The following is a 20,556-nucleotide window of genomic DNA, read 5'->3' on the forward strand; positions in this document are numbered from 1 at the left end:
AGGACCAGCAGACGTTGGTGGAACTTGGATACCGAGAAGGAGGCACTTTATCCAAAGGCACTGCCGAGAACCAGCTGACGGTACTGGAACCCGGATGGGTAGCTGAAGGTACCCATGTAAAAAAAAGTTCAAGGCTGCGAGCCAGCCGCAGTTACCAAAACCCACAGTCCTACAGGGGGTGCTTGTCCTATTGGCACTATGGAACCAGCCTTCATTGCCTGATCCCGCAGCCCACATAGGAGTCACCTAAACTGCAGGCACCATAGAGTCGGCTAACCCGACCGCAACACGACAGGACAATGCATTGGAGGCAAAGTGACGTTGACACTACCCGGAAACAGCTGGCGTGCTGGAACCAGGCTGGGCAGGAGGGAGTACCCGTGCCAAAGTCACTGCCGAGAACCAGCTGATGGTACTGGAACCCGGATGGGTAGTAGAAGGTACAAGAGCAAATGGAACTACCGAGGACCAGCTGACGGTACTGGAACCCGGATGGGTAGCAGAAGGTACAAGAGCCAATGGAACTGCCGAAGACCAGCTGACGGTACTGGAACTCGGTTACTAAGCAGAAGGTACCTGTGCCAGAAAGCACTACCAAGCACCAGCATGACGTTGGTGGAACTTGGATACCGAGAAGGAGGCACCTAATCCAAAGGCACTGCCGAGAACCAGCTGACGGTATTGGAACCCGGATGGGTAGCAGAAGTTACCCATGTAAAAAAAAGTTCAAGGCCGCGAGCCGGCCGCAGTTACCAAAACCCACAGTCCTACAGGGGGTGCTTGTCCTATTGGCACTATGGAACCAGCCTTCATTGCCTGATCCCGCAGCCCACATAGGAGTCACCTAAACTGCAGGCACCATAGAGTCGGCTAACCCGACCGCAACACGACAGGACAATGCATTGGAGGCAAAGTGACGTTGACACTACCCGGAAACAGCTGGCGTGCTGGAACCAGGCTGGGCAGGAGGGAGTACCCGTGCCAAAGTCACTGCCGAGAACCAGCTGACGGTACTGGAACCCGGATGGGTAGTAGAAGGTACAAGAGCAAATGGAACTACCGAGGACCAGCTGACGGTACTGGAACCCGGATGGGTAGCAGAAGGTACAAGAGCCAATGGAACTGCCGAAGACCAGCTGACGGTACTGGAACTCGGTTACTAAGCAGAAGGTACCTGTGCCAGAAAGCACTACCAAGCACCAGCATGACGTTGGTGGAACTTGGATACCGAGAAGGAGGCACCTAATCCAAAGGCACTGCCGAGAACCAGCTGACGGTATTGGAACCCGGATGGGTAGCAGAAGGTACCCATGTAAAAAAAAGTTCAAGGCCGCGAGCCGGCCGCAGTTACCAAAACCAACAGTCTTACAGGGGATGCTTGTCCTATTGGCACTATGGAACCAGCCTTCATTGCCAGATCCCGCAGCCCACATAGGAGTCACCTAAACTGCAGGCACCATAGAGTCGGCTAACCCGACCGCAACACGACAGGACAAGGCATTGGAGGCAAAGTGAAGTTGACACTACCCGGAAACAGCTGGCGTGCTGGAAACAGGCTGGGCAGGAGGGAGTACCCGTGCCAAAGTCACTGCCGAGAACCAGCTGACGGTACTGGAACCCGGATTGGTAGTAGAAGGTACAAGAGCAAATGGAACTACCGAGGACCAGCTGACGGTACTGGAACCCGGATGGGTAGCAGAAGGTACAAGAGCCAATAGAACTGCCGAAGACCAGCTGACGGTACTGGAACTCGGTTACTAAGCAGGAGATACCTGTGCCAGAAAGCACTACCAAGGACCAGCAGACGTTGGTGGAACTTGGATACCGAGAAGGAGGCACCTAATCCAAAGGCACTGCCGAGAACCAGCTGACGGTACTGGAACCCGGATGGGTAGCAGAAGGTACCCATGTAAAAAAACGTTCAAGGCCGCGAGCCGGCCGCAGTTACCTAAACCCACAGTCCTACAGGGGATGCTTGTCCTATAGGCACTATGGAACCAGCCTTCATTGCCAGATCCCGCAGCCCACATAGGAGTCACCTAAACTGCAGGCACCATAGAGTCGGCTAACCCGACCGCAACACGACAGGACAACGCATTGGAGGCAAAGTGACGTTGACACTACCCGGAAACAGCTGGCGTGCTGGAACCAGGCTGGGCAGGAGGGAGTACCCGTGCCGAAGACACTGCCGAGAACCAGCTGACGGTACTGGAACCCGGATGGGTAGTAGAAGGTACAAGAGCCAATGGAACTGCCGAAGACCAGCTGACGGTACTGGAACTCGGTTACTAAGCAGGAGGTACCTGTGCCAGAAAGCACTACCAAGGACCAACAGACGTTGGTGGAACTTGGATACCGAGAAGGAGGCACTTTGTCCAAAGGCACTGCCGAGAACCAGCTGACGGTACTGGAACCCGGATGGGTAGCAGAAGGTACCCATGTAAAAAAAAGTTCAAGGCCGCGAGCCAGCCGCAGTTACCAAAACCCACAGTCCTACAGGGGGTGCTTGTCCTATTGGCACTATGGAACCAGCCTTCATTGCCTGATCCCGCAGCCCACATAGGAGTCACCTAAACTGCAGGCACCATAGAGTCGGCTAAACCGACCGCAACACGACAGGACAATGCATTGGAAGCAAAGTGACGTTGATACTACCCGGAAACAGCTGGCGTGCTGGAACCAGGCTGGGCAGGAGGGAGTACCCGTGCCAAAGTCACTGCCGAGAACCAGCTGACGGTACTGGAACCCGGATGGGTAGTAGAAGGTACAAGAGCAAATGGAACTACCGAGGACCAGCTGACGGTACTGGAACCCGGATGGGTAGCAGAAGGTACAAGAGCCAATGGAACTGCCGAAGACCAGCTGACGGTACTGGAACTCGGTTACTAAGCAGGAGGTACCTGTGCCAGAAAGCACTACCAAGGACCAGCAGACGTTGGTGGAACTTGGATACCGAGAAGGAGGCACCTAATACAAAGGCAATGCCGAGAACCAGCTGACGGTACTGGAACCCGGATGGGTAGCAGAAGGTACCCATGTAAAAAAAAGTTCAAGGCCGCGAGCCGGACGCAGTTACCAAAACCAACAGTCTTACAGGTGGTGCTTGTCCTATTGGCACTATGGAACCAGCCTTCATTGCCAGATCCCGCAGACGACATAGGAGTCACCAAAACTGCAGGCATCATAGAGTCGGCTAACCCGACCGCAACACGACAGGACAATGCATTGGAGGCAAATTGACGTTGACACTACCCGGAAACAGCTGGCGTGCTGGAACCAGGCTGGGCAGGAGGGAGTACCCGTGCCAAAGACACTGCCGAGAACCAGCTGACGGTACTGGAACCCGGATGGGTAGTAGAAGGTACAAGAGCCAATGGAACTACCGAAGACCAGCTGACAGTACTGGAACTCGGTTACTAAGCAGGAGGTACCTGTGCCAGAAAGCACTACCAAGGACAAGCAGACGTTGGTGGAACTTGGATACCGAGAAGGAGGCACCTAATCCAAAGGCACTGCGAGAACCAGCTGACGGTACTGGAACCCGGATGGGTAGCAGAAGGTACCCATGTAAAAAAAAGTTCAAGGCCGCAAGCCGGCCGCAGTTACCAAAACCCACAGTCCTACAGGGGGTGCTTGTCCTATTGGCACTATGGAACCAGCCTTCATTGCCAGATCCCGCAGCCCACATAGGAGTCACCTAAACTGCAGGCACCATAGAGTCGGCTAACCCGACCACAACACGACAGGACATCGCATTGGAGGCAAAGTGACGTTGACACTACCCGGAAACAGCTGGCGTGCTGGAACCAGGCTGGGCAGGAGGGAGTACCCGTGCCAAAGTCACTGCCGAGAACCAGCTGACGGTACTGGAACCTAGATGGGTAGTAGAAGGTACAAGAGCAAATTGAACTACCGAAGACCAGCTGACGGTACTGGAACTCGGTTACTAGGCAGGAGGTACCTGTGCCAGAAAGCACTACCAAGGACAAGCAGACGTTGGTGGAACTTGGATACCGAGAAGGAGGCACCTAATCCAAAGGCACTGCCGAGAACCAGCTGACGGTACTGGAACCCGGATGGGTAGCAGAAGGTACCCATGTAAAAAAAAGTTCAAGGCCGCGAGCCGGCCGCAGTTACCAAAACCCACAGTCCTAAAGGGGGTGCTTGTCCTATTGGCACTATGGAACCAGCCTTCATTGCCAGATCCCGCAGCCCACATAGACGTCACCTAAACTGCAGGCACCATAGAGTCGGCTAACCCGACCGCAACACGACAGGACAACGCATTGGAGGCAAAGTGACGTTGACACTACCCGGAAACAGCTGGCGTGCTGGAACCAGGCTGGGCAGGAGGGAGTACCCGTGCCAAAGACACTGCCGAGAACCAGCTGACGGTACTGGAACCCGGATGGGTAGTAGAAGGTACAAGAGCCAATGGAACTGCCGAAGACCAGCTGACGGTACTGGAACTCGGTTACTAAGCAGGAGGTACCTGTGCCAGAAAGCACTACCAAGGACAAGCAGACGTTGGTGGAACTTGGATACCGAGAAGGAGGCACCTAATCCAAAGGCACTGCCGAGAACCAGCTGACGGTACTGGAACCCGGATGGGTAGCAGAAGGTACCCATGTAAAAAAAAGTTCAAGGCCGCAAGCCGGCCGCAGTTACCAAAACCCACAGTCCTACCGGGGGTGCTTGTCCTATTGGCACTATGGAACCAGCCTTCATTGCCAGATCCCGCAGCCCACATAGGAGTCACCTAAACTGCAGGCACCATAGAGTCGGCTAACCCGACCGCAACACGACAGGACAACGCATTGGAGGCAAAGTGACGTTGACACTACCCGGAAACAGCTGGCGTGCTGGAACCAGGCTGGGCAGGAGGGAGTACCCGTGCCAAAGTCACTGCCGAGAACCAGCTGACGGTACTGGAACTCGGATGGGTAGTAGAAGGTACAAGAGCAAATTGAACTACCGAGGACCAGCTGACGGTACTGGAACCCGGATGGGTAGCAGAAGGTACAAGAGCCAATGGAACTGCCGAAGACAAGCTGACGGTACTGGAACTCGGTTACTAAGCAGGAGGTACCTGTGCCAGAAAGCACTACCAAGAACCAGCAGACGGTGGAACTTGGATACCGAGAAGGAGGCACCTAATCCAAAGGCACTGCCGAGAACCAGCTGACGGTACTGGAACCCGGATGGGTAGTAGAAGGTACAAGAGCAAATGGAACTACCGAGAACCAGCTGGCGGTGCTGCAACCCAGGGTAAATACTAAAAACAGAGTGGATCCAGAGGTGTAATTGGAGCAAGTTTTAAATCAGTAGTACAGTGGATGTGGACAAAGCAGGAGAATTTGCCGGACACACAGCAGGGGAACAGCTGACGTTACTGAATCCCAATAACACTGGAGCAAGCGTTGACTGTGCAGACGGCACTTCTGAGCAGCAACTAGCGGTATTGGAGCCCAGGGTAAATACTAAAAACAGAGGAGCCAGAGGTGTATTTGGAGGAGGTTTTAAATCAGTAGTACAGTGGATGTGGACAGAGCAGGAGAAATTGCCGTCCGCACAGCAGGGGAACAGCTGACGTTACTGAACCCCAATAACACGGCAGCAAGTGTTGACTGTGCAGACGGCACTTCCGAGCGCCAACTGGCGGTGTTGGAGCTCAGGGATAATACTGAAAACAGAGGAGCCAGAGGTGTAATTGGAGCAACTTTAAAATCAGTAGTAGTGAGAATGTGGACAGAGCAGGAGAAATTGCCGTCCGCACAGCAGGGGAACAGCTGACGTTACTGAACCCCAATGACACGGCAGCAAGTGTTGACTGTGCAGATGGCACTTCCGAGCACCAACTGGCGGTGTTGGAGCTCAGGGATAATACTGAAAACAGAGGAGCCAGAAGTGTATTTGGAGGAGGTTTTAAATCAGTAGTACAGTGGATGTGGACAGAGCAGGAGAAATTGCCGTCTGCACAGCAGGGGAACAGCTGACGTTACTGAACCCCAATAACACGGCAGCAAGTGTTGACTGTGCAGACGGCACTTCCGAGCGCCAACTGGCGGTGTTGGAGCTCAGGGATAATACTGAATACAGAGGAGCCAGAGGTGTAATTGGAGCAACTTTAAAATCTGTAGTAGTGAGAATGCGGACAGAGCAGGAGAAATTGCCGTCCGCACAGCAGGGGAACAGCTGACGTTACTGAACCCCAATGACACGGCAGCAAGTGTTGACTGTGCAGACGGCACTTCCGAGCGCCAACTGGCGGTGTTGGAGCTCAGGGATAATACTGAAAACAGAGGAGCCAGAAGTGTATTTGGAGGAGGTTTTAAATCAGTAGTACAGTGGATGTGGACAGAGCAGGAGAAATTGCCGTCCGCACAGCAGGGGAACAGCTGATGTTACTGAACCCCAATAACACGGCAGCAAGTGTTGACTGTGCAGACGGCACTTCCGAGCGCCAACTGGCGGTGTTGGAGCTCAGGGATAATACTGAAAACAGAGGAGCCAGAGGTGTAATTGGAGCAACTTTAAAATCTGTAGTAGTGAGAATGTGGACAGAGCAGGAGAAATTGCCGTCCGCACAGCAGGGGAACAGCTGACGTTACTGAACCCCAATGACACGGCAGCAAGTGTTGACTGTGCAGACGGCACTTCCGAGCGCCAACTGGCGGTGTTGGAGCTCAGGGATAATACTGAAAACAGAGGAGCCAGAGGTGTAATTAGAGCAACTTTAAAATCTGTAGTAGTGAGAATGTGGACAGAGCAGGAGAAATTGCCGTCCGCACAGCAGGGGAACAGCTGACGTTACTGAACCCCAATAACATGGCAGCAAGTGTTGACTGTGCAAACGGCACTTCCGAGCGCCAACTGGCGGTGTTGGAGTTCAGGGATAATACTGAAAACAGAGGAGCCAGAGGTGAATTTGGAGGAGGTTTTAAATCAGTAGTACAGTGGATGCGGACAGAGCAGGAGAAAGTGCCGTCCGCACAGCAGGGGAACAGCTGACGTTACTGAACCCCAATAACACGGCAGCAAGTGTTGACTGTGCAGATGGCACTTCCGAGCGCCAACTGGCGGTGTTGGAGCTCAGGGATAATACTGAAAACAGAGGAGCCAGAGGTGTAATTGGAGCAACTTTAAAATCAGTAGTAGTGAGAATGTGGACAGAGCAGGAGAAATTGCCGTCCGCACAGCAGGGGAACAGCTGACGTTACTGAACCCCAATAACACGGCAGCAAGTGTTGACTGTGCAGACGGCACTTCCGAGCACCAACTGGCGGTGTTGGAGCTCAGGGATAATACTGAAAACAGAGGAGCCAGAGGTGTAATTGGAGCAACTTTAAAATCTGTATTAGTGAGAATGTGGACAGAGCAGGAGAAATTGCCGTCCGCACAGCAGGGGAACAGCTGACGTTACTGAACCCCAATGACATGGCAGCAAGTGTTGACTGTGCAGACGGCACTTCCGAGCACCAACTGGCGGTGTTGGAGCTCAGGGATAATACTGAAAACAGTGGAGCCAGAGGTGTAATTGGAGCAACTTTAAAATCTGTATTAGTGAGAATGTGGACAGAGCAGGAGAAATTGCCGTCCGCACAGCAGGGGAACAGCTGACGTTACTGAACCCCAATGACATGGCAGCAAGTGTTGACTGTGCAGACGGCACTTCCGAGCGCCAACTGGCGGTGTTGGAGCTCAGGGATAATACTGAAAACAGAGGAGCCAGAGGTGTAATTGGAGCAACTTTAAAATCTGTAGTAGTGAGAATGTGGACAGAGCAGGAGAAATTGCCGTCCGCACAGCCGGGGAACAGCTGACGTTACTGAACCCCAATGACACGGCAGCAAGTGTTGACTGTGCAGACGGCACTTCCGAGCGCCAACTGGCGGTGTTGGAGCTCAGGGATTACAGTTGAGGTGGTAGAAACATGAACAGAACAGGAGACCTGGATACTTTTGCCAACAATTATTTATTCTGGAAGAGGACTGGCAAATTCATGAGAGATCCAGGCCTTGTTCATTATGAGAAAAGTAAGCCGGTCAACGTTATCGGAGGATAGTCGCATGCGACAGTCTGTTAGTACACCACCTGCGGCACTAAAGACGCGTTCCGATAATACACTAGCAGCAGGGCAAGCTAGCACCTCCAATGCATACTGACTTAGCTCTGGCCATGTATCTAGCTTACAGACCCAAAACTTGAAGGGAGAAGAGCCGTCTGGGAGTACACTAAGAGGGCAAGACTTGTAGTCTGTCAGCATCTGACGGAAACGTTGCCTCCTGCTGACTGGAGCCGTCTGTGATGGTGTAGACATTTGTGGCGGCGGGGACACAAAACTTTGCCACATTTCGGCCATACTGGTCTTGCCTTGTGCTGAGGCGCTGCTTCTTCTCCCTCTTTGTGCAGAGCTTCCTCCACTGCCTTGACGCACTGAGCTGCTTTGTAAAGCACTAGCAGCACTGCTCTCGGTTGGAATGGAGAACATGATGGAATGCACCAGTGCGTCTTGGTACTCCCGCATTTTACGCTCCCGGTTCAACGGTGTTATGAGGCTTTGTAAGTTGTCCCGGTAGCGAGGATCTAGGAGGGTGGACACCCAATAATCAGCCGTGTTGAGAATGTGGGCGATGCGGCGGTCGTTTCTCAGGCACTGCAGCATGAAATCAACCATGTGCTGCAGACTGCCAACTGGCCAAGAAACGCTGTCCCCTGCTTGAGGCGTGATCTCTGCCTGCTCTGCATCACCCCACCCTCGCTCTAGATACTGACTACTAGAGCATTGTGTACCTCCCTCCTCTGGACAGATGTCTTCCTCATCCATTGACTCCTCCTCATCCTCCTCACAAAGTGTCCCCTGCCTAGGCCTTTGTGAGGAACCACGTTGCGCAGACTGTAGAGAAGCAGATGGCATTTGTGACTCCTCATCCTCCACCTCTTCCAAAACCTCGTCCCTTAGTGCTTGCAGTGTTTTTTCAAGCAGGCAGATAAGGGGGATAGTCATGCTGACTAGTGCATCATCTGCACTCGCCATCCGCGTGGAATAATCGAAGGCACGCAAAACGTGGCAAATGTCCTTCATAGAGGCCCACTCAGTGGTGGTGAAGTGTGAACGGCGCGCACTGCGACTTGTTTGCGCCTGCTGCAGCTGGTACTCCATTACTGCTGCCTGCTGCTCACACAACCTCTCCAACATATGTAACGTTGAATTCCACCTGGTGGGTAGGTCACATATGATGCGATGTTCCGGAAGACGTAATCGGCGCTGCAGAGCTGCAATGCGTGATCTTGCATTGCTGGAACGCTGCAAGTGAGCGCACTCTATGCGGACCTTGTGAAGCAGTGCATCAAGATCCGGATAGTCCCTCAAAAAACTCTGCACGACCAAGTTGAGCACATGTGCCAGACATGGGATGTGAGTGAGGTTGCCTAGGCCCAGAGCTGCCACCAGATTTCGGCCATTGTCACACACTACCATGCCTGGCTGGAGATTCGCTGGCACAAACCACACGTTGCTCTGCTGCTTGATGGCATTCCAGAGCTCCTGCGCTGTGTGGCTTCAATTCCCCAAAGAAATTAATTTTAATACGGCCTGTTGACGTTTGGCCACGGCTGTGCTCATATTGGTCACCATAACAGGTAACCGTTCACGGGTCGATGTGGAGGTAGACCGTGACGGCTCCTGCAGCGCTGATTCAGAGGAACTGGAGTATGAGGAGGAGTCAATGTGTACAGACTGGATTCCTGCAATCCTTGGAGTTGGCAGAACACGTACAGCGCCACTCTCAAGATCTGTACCCGGCTCCACAACATTTACCCAATGGGCAGTGAGGGAAAGGTATCGTCCCTGTCCATGCTTACTGGTCCACGCATCGGTTGTCAGGTGGACCTTGCTACTGACGGCGTTTTGTAGCGCATGTTTAATTTTTCCCTCCACATGATGTTGCAGGGCAGGGACGGCTTGCCTGCTGAAATAAAATCGGCTGGGCACGTTGTATTGTGGGACTGCCAATGCCATAAAGTTACGGAATGTGTCAGTCTCCACCAGCCTGAATTATAGCATTTCAAGGGCCAGTAGTTTAGCAATGCCAGCATTCAGAGCCTGTGCTCGGGGGTGGTTTGCCGAGTATGGGCGCCTTTTCTCCCATGCCTGTGCTAACGATGGCTGTAGACTGGCCTGGGAGTGTGAGGATGACTGGGAAAGTGGTGCTGTGGGTGGAATTACACTGTGTCTCTGTACAACAGTGCCAGAGATTCTTCCATGGCGATCCTGTGAGGAAGCCGAACCAGCTGTGTGTGAGCTGGAGGAAGAGGCTACAACACAAGCTGAAGAGGTGGTAGGTGGCGCTGTAGGTTGGCCTAGGTCTTCAGTGTGTTTTTGTAACTCCACCACGTGCTTGGTCCGCACATGTTTCCACATATTTGTGGTATTGAGGTTGCTGACACTTTTCCCTCTTTTCACCTTCTGATTACACAGCTTGCATTTGACAAAGCAAATGTCATCTGCAACTGTGTCAAAAAAGGACCAGGCACTGCAAGTCTTGGGAGCGCCCGCTTTGGATTTTGGAAGAGCCATGCTCCTAATGGGTGCCGAAGTGGAGGCTACAGGCAACCAAGTCTGCCCCCTCCCTCTCCCTCCTATTTGGGCTGTTCGGGGAATCTCTTCCTCAGAGCTGCTCCCACAACCTTCCTGTCCCTCACGCCATGATGGGTCAAGGACCTCATCATCTACACCACCCTCTTCAAACAACTGCTTCTCCTGGGTAGTCTCGACAGCACAGTACGCACCAGAAAGTGGCACCTGAGTCTCATCATCAGATGCGTACTGAGGTGTGCTGCTGACCATAGGCACTGGCCCACCCGCCTCTTCAGATTCAGAGAGACAAAACGGTTGCGCATCACTGCATACTACCTCTTCTTCAAATTCTCGAATTCTGCTTGGCTGGCCCCCTCTTTCCAAGCCAAGAGATTCAGAGAACAGAAGTAGAGATGGCTCCTGTCCAGGGCTCTCTGACTGCCTGGGCAATTTGGCAGGTGGTGAAGAGACAGATGGGTGCTCTTCAGTGCTCAGGACTAGTGTTGAGCCACCCCCGTAGTGTTCGAGTTCGGTTCGGTTCGTCGAACACCCGTGTGTTCGCCGAACTGTTCGTCGAACTGTTCGTCGAACACCTTCGAACACCGTTAAAACCAATGGCAGGCAAACAAAAACACATAGAAACACATAGAAAACACCTTCAAAGGTGTCCAAAAGCTGACAAACTGCTCAGAAGACACAACTAACACATGGAAAAGTGACAAGTACATATAGTCATGCGAAAAGAAAAGAGGTGGAGGAGTAAAAGGAGGGGGAGACACAGATATAGGCATGTCATGCCCTTCTAAAATCCAAAAAGTGAGAAGCCGAGACGGCCAGTCCGCTCCTGCCCGTGCCACCTCCGTGTCGCCGGGTTTGTGCCAGAGGCGCGGTGGACCCTGACGGCCAGCCCCCCTCTCCCAATACTGGTGCCTGTCCGCTGGTGGGTCGAGAGAGCCCCCCTGTGGTGGAGGCAGCTCTAAGCTTTTTAATTTAAATTGTCCCTCTAATTTGAATGAATACACTTTAAATCCATTTACAAGGATCTATTGGAGGGCAAGTCTCATGCCAGCAGCCGCGTAATTCCAGCTCCAGTAGCGTCCACTAAAGCTGCTGCAGTTAAAAAGCTTTTATAAGGATCGAGCTCGGCTGTCCACCGCAAGGCATCCTAGTGCCAGTCCCAGCCCCTATGCCTTGGGGTGCCTCCTGATGCTCTTCACTAAGTATCCCGTGGTCCCGAAGCATTTCCTTTGAAAAAATTAAGTGTCCAAACTACAGGTGGTGTAGCTTGCTTAACAGCCGGGATAATCCGCTGACTAGCAGACACTGCTACTAGGCACAAAGTATTTCCTGGGCTAGATGCAGTTAAAAATTTGTAAGTAGATACTCTCGTTGGATGCTGAGAAAGCATTCCATAGAGTCTCCTGGCACGCCATATATGATTCTCTTAAAAAGCTTGGGGTAGGGGTCTAGGGGACCCTTTTATAGCCAAAATCACGGCCCTGTATCACAATACGTCACCTAGGCTGAAGATAAATGGAACTGTAGCACCGAGGGCTCGGTTGCTACAGACGTATTGCACCTCACCCAGAGGTGTGATATCTCACTCTCAGATAAGGATGGAGTGTGGATCAGGACCCGACACCTGCATACATTACACCACATTGCCGTGGGGCAGGGCGACCAATATGCCCCTGAGATGGGCACGACAGTCCCTGTCCCTGGCTGGAGTGGGGGGAGGGAACACTGAGGAAGGGGAACCCTGCAGTGCAGGAGCAGGGAGGAAGCAGTTCCTGGGTGCATTGAGAAGGGAGTATAAAAGGTGGGCACCATCTTAGTTCAGTGCAGAGAAGTCTGAGCAGAAGTGGCAGGGAGCAGGGGCTCTGCATGAGCTCTGCTCCGGAGGCGGGCCTAGTAACAGAGGCCCAGGCCTGCAAGAGGGAGAAGGAAGGAAGAGGAGCGGAGAAGGCTCCAGGAACGAGGAATGAAGGGATCCCAGGGGTGCGGACGGGCGAGTCGCCACCGCACGCCCGAATCCACCTGCGTGGAGGGGTCAGGCCAAAGGGGGAGACCGGTCCCCGAACTAGTGGAGGCAGGAAACGACCCTCAGCTAGAAACCGGAGGCTCTGACATTTTATGTGGCGCAGCCCCTTGCTCCACCCGCTAGGAAGGCACCACATAGGGTCAGGGAAACTGGCGCCAAGTTTACCAAGAGGAGGCCCGAGGCAGCCGGACAGAAGTGTTGGTAAGAAAGGCCAGACAAAGGACACACAAAGGGGGTCCTGTGAAGCGCTCCAAAGTTATCTGGGAGTTGTCTGAGCCCCTCACCTGGTGAGCACAGTACGACGTGGGCAGCCGTTACCTGCAGACGTGGTCTGGATAATAAGAACTGTGAGTAAAGGCCCTGAACTGCATCACTGACTCCGTGTCGTTACTGCTGCTGCCCTGCACCATCACCCCCATCCTCCGCATACACTGCCCTGAGGCTATACTCCTCCCGTGGGGAGTTATGCTACGCTCTGCTGCACCCACAACACCAGCCTTAGCGGTCTGCCCTGTAGCGGCGGTTCACTCTGACCGCAATCCACGGGTGGCGTAGTCGGACATTTAAACATCAAAACCACATAAATAGTTCCGCCACTGGTTTGACCGCCCTGAGCCACGGAACCGGATCGCCGCCACGAAGACTACAACCACCAGCATCCACCAAAAAGTGTCCGGCTCCGGGTGTCCCAAGGCCCAGGGGGTGCGTCAGAACATTTTCATCACCTTTCACAATCACCAATGGGACAAGGCAGGGATGTCCTCTGTCCCCTCTCTTATACATCCTAGTGACGGAGCACCTGCTCTCATCAATTCGCCATAACCCCAATATTAGGTGGATTGAGGTGGGAGGCACCGAGTACAAGTGCTCTCTATTTGCTGATGATGTCCTAGTATATATCACTCAATCACATATATCCATCCCTGCTGTTATGGCTGAAATAGATCACTTTGTTACATGGTAAAATTTTAAAATCAATGCAGCGAAGTCTGAGGCCCTCGATGTCTCCCTCCCTAAATCCATATAGGATTCCATCCAGTCCAACTTTCCCTTTGCCTGGCCCTCACAGGGTATCAAATACTTAGGAATTCCTATTCATAGAGACCTCTCCCATCTATGTTATCTTAATTTTGGGCCCTTTATTGAACAATTCCATACAGACCACGGTTGGCAAGTTAGAACTATAAGATTCACTACGTGAACCACTGGTGTTTTGTGGAAAAGCACATGTACACCGCGTTCCAAATTATTATGCAAAAAGTGTTTAGGAGTGATAAGGGAAGAATTTGTTTGTTTGTCAGTTAAACTCATTGATGGTGATGTGTGTCAGGGCTCTTTATATCACTGTAAGCAATTGCAGACACCTGTGCTAATTAGTTTGGCAGGTGTGTCCAATGAAAGGCAAGACTACTTAAGAAGGCTCTCTCACATTATTAAGCAGCCTACATTTTCTGCCAAAATGGGAAAGAAAAAGGATGTGTCGGCTGCTGAGAAGCAACAAATTGTGGAGTGTTTAGGTCAAGGCATGACTACAATCAACATTGTGCGATGATCAGGATGAAGTGTCTTGGCAATCAAGAAGTATGTAGCTGATTCACAGTACACACGTGTGCGTGCTGATAAGGGCAAATTGAGGACTCTTTCCTACAGGCAATTACGTCAGGTTGAAACAGCAGCGGCAAAAAAGCCTTGTCATAGCAGCAGACAAGTTTTTGAAGCTGCTTGTGCCTCCAACGTCCCCCGAACAACAAGATGCAGGGTCCTTCAGAGGTTTGCAGCTGTGCATATGCCATCCTGTCGACCTCCTCTATCCACTTCACACAAGCAGAAACGGCTCCAGTGGGCCAAACATTACATGAAGACTGATTTCAAAACTGTTTTGTTCACGGATGAGTGCCGTGCAGCGCTCGATGGTCCAGATGAATGGAGTGGAGGATGGCTGGTTGATGGACACCCCACGCAAACACGGCTACAGCACCAACAAGGAGGAGGTGGAGTAATGTTTTGGGCTGGAATCATGGGGAGAGAGATTGTCGGCCCCTTTAGGATCCCTGAAGGCGCTAAAGATGAACTCCATAATGTATGTGGATTTTCTCAAACAGCACTTCCTGCCATGGTTCAAGAAGAAGAACCGTGTATTTCACAGCAAGATCATTTTTCTGCATGATAATGCACCATCTCATGCTGCACATAAAACATCTGCATCTCTGGCTGATATGGGCATAAAAGGGGACAAACTTATGGTGTGACCCCCATGCTCCCCTGACCTCTACCCCATTCAGAACCTTTGGAGCATCATTAAAAGGAGTGTCTATGATGGCGGGAGGCAGTTCACATCTAAGCAACAGCTCTGGGAGGGTATTCTGTCCTCATGCAAAACAATTGAAGCAGAAACCATCCAAAACCTGACAAATTCAATGGACGAGAGAGTTCAGAAGCTCCTTTCGAACAAGGGGTCCTATGTGAAAATGTAACATCACCTAGAATAAAGTTTTGAGTTGAAAACTGTTTGATTTCAGTTTCTAACAACCTGCTAATGCTTATAATTTCAAAAATGACCATTTTTTTGGTCTTTATTAAAATGAAAAGGTTGATCGAAAAGTTTGGGGGATCTAAGAGTGTGGCAACCCAGTAGTCATGATTACTTCGAATTCTGACAATATGAGGGTCATGCTGCAGGTAGTGCAGCAAGAAGGCACTTATGTGTCTTGCGCATCTCGGAGCCCCAAAATTATTTTCCGGGCTAGATGCAGCTAAAAATTATTTTTAATTTTAAATCTGGTGAAGCTTATTATAGATGGCCTAATAGGATCAGTGCTGCACACTGCTACAAAGCCCAAATTATTTTCCAGTCAAGATACAGATAAACATGATTAGTAATTTGAAAGCTTAAAACGGTTGGTAGGGTGATTTTAACCAATCATCAAGCTTTTACTCTCCCCAGGATGACACAGGGGTAGAAAAGTCGTTTCGGATCCATGATTTGTTCATCTTTATGAACGTGAGTCTGTCTACATTATCAGTGGAGAGCCGCGTGCGCTTATCTGTCAGCACACCACCAGCAGCGCTGAACACACGTTCAGACAGAACGCTGGCTGCGGGGCATGACAAGATCTCCAAGGCGTAAGTGGCTAGCTCCGGCCATTTATCCAGATTGGAAGCCCAAAAAGAGCAAGGGTCCAGTGACACAGTCGTGGCTTCAATGTTTACTTGGAGATACTCCTGTACCATCGTCTCTAGGCGTTGACTATGTGTCAGACTTCTTGTCTCCTGTGGCCTTGCAAAGGATGGGCTAAAAAAGTGGTGAAATGATTCCGCAAAATTGATGTTACCAGCAGATACTGTGGTTCTGTTACGGTTTGAGTGCTGAACACTTGACGGTCCCACGGTTGGCAAGTTGGAACTGTGAGATTCACTACGTGCACCACTGGTATTTTGTGGAAAAGCACATGTAAGATTCTGCAACAGTCTCTGCTGATACTCCTGCATGCGTGCATCCCTTTCTATGGCAGGAATAATTTCTGCAAATTTACTTTTGTACCGGGGATCTAACAGTGTGGCAACCCAGTAGTCAGGATTATTTCTAATTCTCACAATTCGAGGGTCATGTTGCAGGTAGTGCAGCAAGAAGGCACTCATGTGTGTTGCGCATCCAGGAGCACCAAGTCCCTGTTGTGTTGGTGGCGAGGTAACAATCATGCTTCCTTCCTCTGTCCTCTCCCCCCAACCTCGCACAACAGAAATGTGATCAAAGTCTCCCTCATCTGATGAGTCTTCCATCAGTTCGTCCTCCACTTCTTCCTGGGCTCCTGCACCTTCCTCACTAGTTTGGCTGCTACCATGCGCCCTGGTAAAACCATCTCCCCCACCCTCACATGCCTGCCGCCTTGGTGCTGCCGACCGTCTGGACCTTGCAGATGTTAGCCCTTCCGCATACAACTCCTCCTCCTCTACTTCCTCCACCTCCTCTTGTGCCACCACCTGACTCCGAATTCTGTTTAACATGTGCTCCAGCATGTAAATCACCGGAATAGTCATGCTGATAATGGCATCGTCAGCACTAAACATCTTCGTCGCCATTTCAAAACTGTGCAGAAGGGTGCATAGGTCCCTGATCTGAGACCACTCCTCCAGCGTGATTTGCCCCACCTCTGAATCTCGTTGGCCCAGGCTATACGTCAGAACGTATTGCACCAGGGCTTGTCGGTGCTGCCACAGTCGCTGCAACATGTGCAGAGTTGAATTCCACCGGGTAGGCACATCGCATTTTAGCCGGTGAAGTGGCAGGCCCAACGACTTCTGTAGAGATGTAAGTCGTTGAGCTGCGGGATGCGAACGGCGGAAGTGAGCACACAGCGACCGTGCCCTCTGCAGAAGGCCATCTAGTCTGGGATAGTGGGCTAAAAATTGCTGGACAACCAGGTTCAACACGTGAGCCATACAAGGCACGTGTGTGACATTGCCCCGGCGAAGGGCCGCACCCAGGTTTGCAGCATTGTCGCACACGGCCTTCCCTGGTTTCAGGTCCAGTGGAGACAACCATTCATGAAATTGGTTCTCCAGAGCTGACCACAACTCCTCAGCTGTGTGACTCACATTTCCCAGACATTTCAATGTAAAAACCGCCTGATGACGTTGAGCCCTACTGCCAGCATAGTAAGGAGGTGTGCAGGATCCCTTCTGTGCAGTTAGAAAGCTTGTGGCATGACCAGACAGGCTTTGGGTGCAGGTGGAAGACCGAGAGGAGGTTGAGGAGGCAGAAGCAGTGGAGGAACTTTGACATAAAGAGGATTGACGCACAACTCGTGGGGACGGCAAGACTTGGACAGCAGCCCCTTGTCCTGCTGTCACCATAGTTACCCAGTGCCCAGTCAGCGACATGTAACGCCCCTGTCCATGCCTACTCGTCCAAGTGTCTGTGGTGAAATGCACCCTGTCACACACAGAGTTTCTCAAAGAAGCGGTGATGTTGTGTGCGACATGCTGGTGGAGCGCAGGCACACCTTTCTTTGAGAAGTAGTGCCGACTGGGCATCTGGTACTGGGGCACTGCGACGGACATAAGGTCTCGAAAATCCTCTGTGTCCACCAGGCGGAAAGGCAGCATTTCTGTAGCCAAGAGCTTGCAGATGGTGAAATTCAACCTCTTAGCTTTCTCATGGCTAGGAGGAAATGGTCTTTTACTTGTCCACATCTGAGGGACCGAGGGCTGGCTATTGTGCTTAGACGGGGTTGATAAGGGTGTCCCCGGCAAACTGACGGTCTGTGAGGAAGATGCAGGCGGACATGTTAGGTTGCCTTGATCCAAAGGTGGTGCTATCGATGTCGGACAGCGCTCAACACCAGCTGGTGTTACCACCTCCAAAGAAAATGATGACCTGCCAATCACGCTGGCTGTTGCGGGTAAAGAGGTGGCAGGTCTGCGCCCCAAAACAGGTGTGACTGCTGTCCCCCCAGTCACAGAGGATGAAGAGGCCGCGGATGCACAAGATATGGCAGACGGCGATTGGCCCAGCCGGCTAGACCGCATTGTAGCACACTGAGCTTCCCACTGCAACTTATGCTTCATGTCCATGTGCCGGTTCATGCATGAAGTACTCAAACTATGTATTTTTTGGCCTCTACTTAGCTTTTGCTGACAAATGTTACAGATAACACGAGTTGGGTCATCTTTATCGATCTGAAAAAATGCCCAGGCTATGCAAGGCTTAGCACCCATGCGACCTGAAGAGCCACCACGACTTGTGGTGAGAGGCAGAGTTGTGTTTGAGGATGCAGTTGTTGACGTGCTTCCAGTACTACGTCTCTGTCCAGGAAGGCGCAACCTGACCTCGTCGTCACTAGCATCTTCCTCCACCTCCTCTGCTGACCTCATCTCTTGGCTGACTGTGGGTTGACAGTAAGTGGGATCTCCGACCTCATCATCATCACCCTGTGCGTTATCACACCCGTCGTCCTCAGAGCCAACCTGTTCCTGCCCTGACAAAAAACTAAAGTTGTCGCTCCAATCAGGTATTTGAGTCTTATCATCGTCTTCCTCATTGTCTCCACCAACAGGAGTTACAGTTTGGGAATGAGGGTCTACATTATGGTCAGAACCTTCTGCGTCTGGTCCTGGATCCGACTCATAAAGATTCTGGGCATCAGTGCAGATCATTTCCTCGTCTGGATTCACAGAAGCGCTGGAGTCGACCTCTGATTCCCAGGCTATAGTATGAGTAAACAGCTCTGCAGACTCAACCATCTGTTCTACCTCATACTCAGACGGGCAGCTGGAGATTTGGGAGCTGTGAGGAAGCAAGTGCGATTTGGGTGACACCTTTGAGGACTGGAGTATTTGTGATGTTGAAGTTGATGTGGAGGAGAGCCCACTTAAAGGAGCACTTGATATCCGTTGAAGCACCTGCTGTTTTTGTGCCTCATCTGGAATTTGTAGCGATTGGCGTGGCCGTAAGAAAGGGATCTTATCACATTGTCCGCTAAAAGAAGTAGACATTTTAGTTTGGCTGGAAGATGGTCTTTCTTCTGCACCTACCCCACGGACACAACCTTTTTTCCCCTTCCCAACACGCCTATTCCCCTTTCCACCAGCAGCAGGCCTTTTTCCACTCATTTTGGTGGTTAACTAATTCACAACTCTGGAGTTGTTTGCACAAAAAAACAATGGATGGTAACCGAGCAGAGCTGAGTGGCCAAACTGTGGTATTAGGCCAAAACTATTGGCTGGGCTAGATGCAGAAAAAAATTATTTTTAATTTGCAACCTGATGGAGGTCAGTATAGATGGACTAATAGAACAAGTCCCACACGCTGCTAGAAGCCCAAATATTTTTTCAGAGATAAATGAAGAAAAAAATTATTTTTAATTTGCAACCTGATGGAGGTCAGTATAGATGGACTAATAGACCAAGTCCCACACACTGCTAGAAGCCCAAATATTTTTTCAGAGCTAGATGCAGAAAAAAATTATTTTTAATTTGCAACCTGATGGAGGTCAGTATAGATGGACTAATAGACCAAGTCCCACACACTGCTAGAAGCCCAAATATTTTTTCAGAGCTAGATGCAAAAAAAAATTATTTTTAATTTGCAACCTGATGGAGGTCAGTATAGATGGACTAATAGACCAAGTCCCACACACCGCTAGAAGCCCAAATATTTTTTCAGAGCTAGATGCAGAAAAAAATTATATTCAGTTTGCAACCTGATGGAGGTCAGTATAGATGGACTAATAGAATGATGCTATGCCCAAAAGATTTTACTTAACTAGGTGCAGTAAAAAAATTGGTATTCTATACACAGGTGGTATATCTTGCAACACAGATAGGCTACTCCACTGACTAACACACTCTGCAATAGGCCAAAAAGGATTAGCTTTGCTAGATTCAGCCAAATGCTGTGAAAAAAACTTGCACAGCACTGGCACAGACCTGCCTGGCAAAAACTGATAGGAACTGATGTAACCTAGTCCTGAAAAGGACTCCAATTACAATTAGTCTTTACTCCCACAATCTATCTATTTAAGAGCACAGACCTGCCTGATAAAAGTCGTAGGAAATGCTGTAACCTAGTCCTTAAAAGGACTGCAATCACAACTATTCCCTACTCCCAAGCTATCTGTATATTTGTGCGAAAATTGGCTTGAAATTAACAAGGTATAGCGCACACAGCAACAGCGGTGCCGTCTAACACGCAGCTGCAGCAGTGAGAAAATGGTGGCGACGGGGAAAATGGCTTGGTCTTATAGGGCAAGGACATGTGACATACACTGCCAATCACACATGCCCTTGCTTGTGTGAAAAAAAGCACTTCGCTCCGTGTGTGCGCTGCTGATAGGCTGACAGATTGCACCTCCCCACTGCAAATGCGGGAAAGAGAAAAAAAAATGGAGATCTTCATTGTTCCTGCAGAGATCCATCCCCTGCCCCTCCCCCCGCC

Source organism: Phyllobates terribilis, unplaced genomic scaffold (assembly GCF_046119375.1).
Source record: "Phyllobates terribilis strain yellow unplaced genomic scaffold, ASM4611937v1 Scaffold_12__6_contigs__length_324123572, whole genome shotgun sequence".
NCBI lineage: Eukaryota > Metazoa > Chordata > Amphibia > Anura > Dendrobatidae > Phyllobates > Phyllobates terribilis.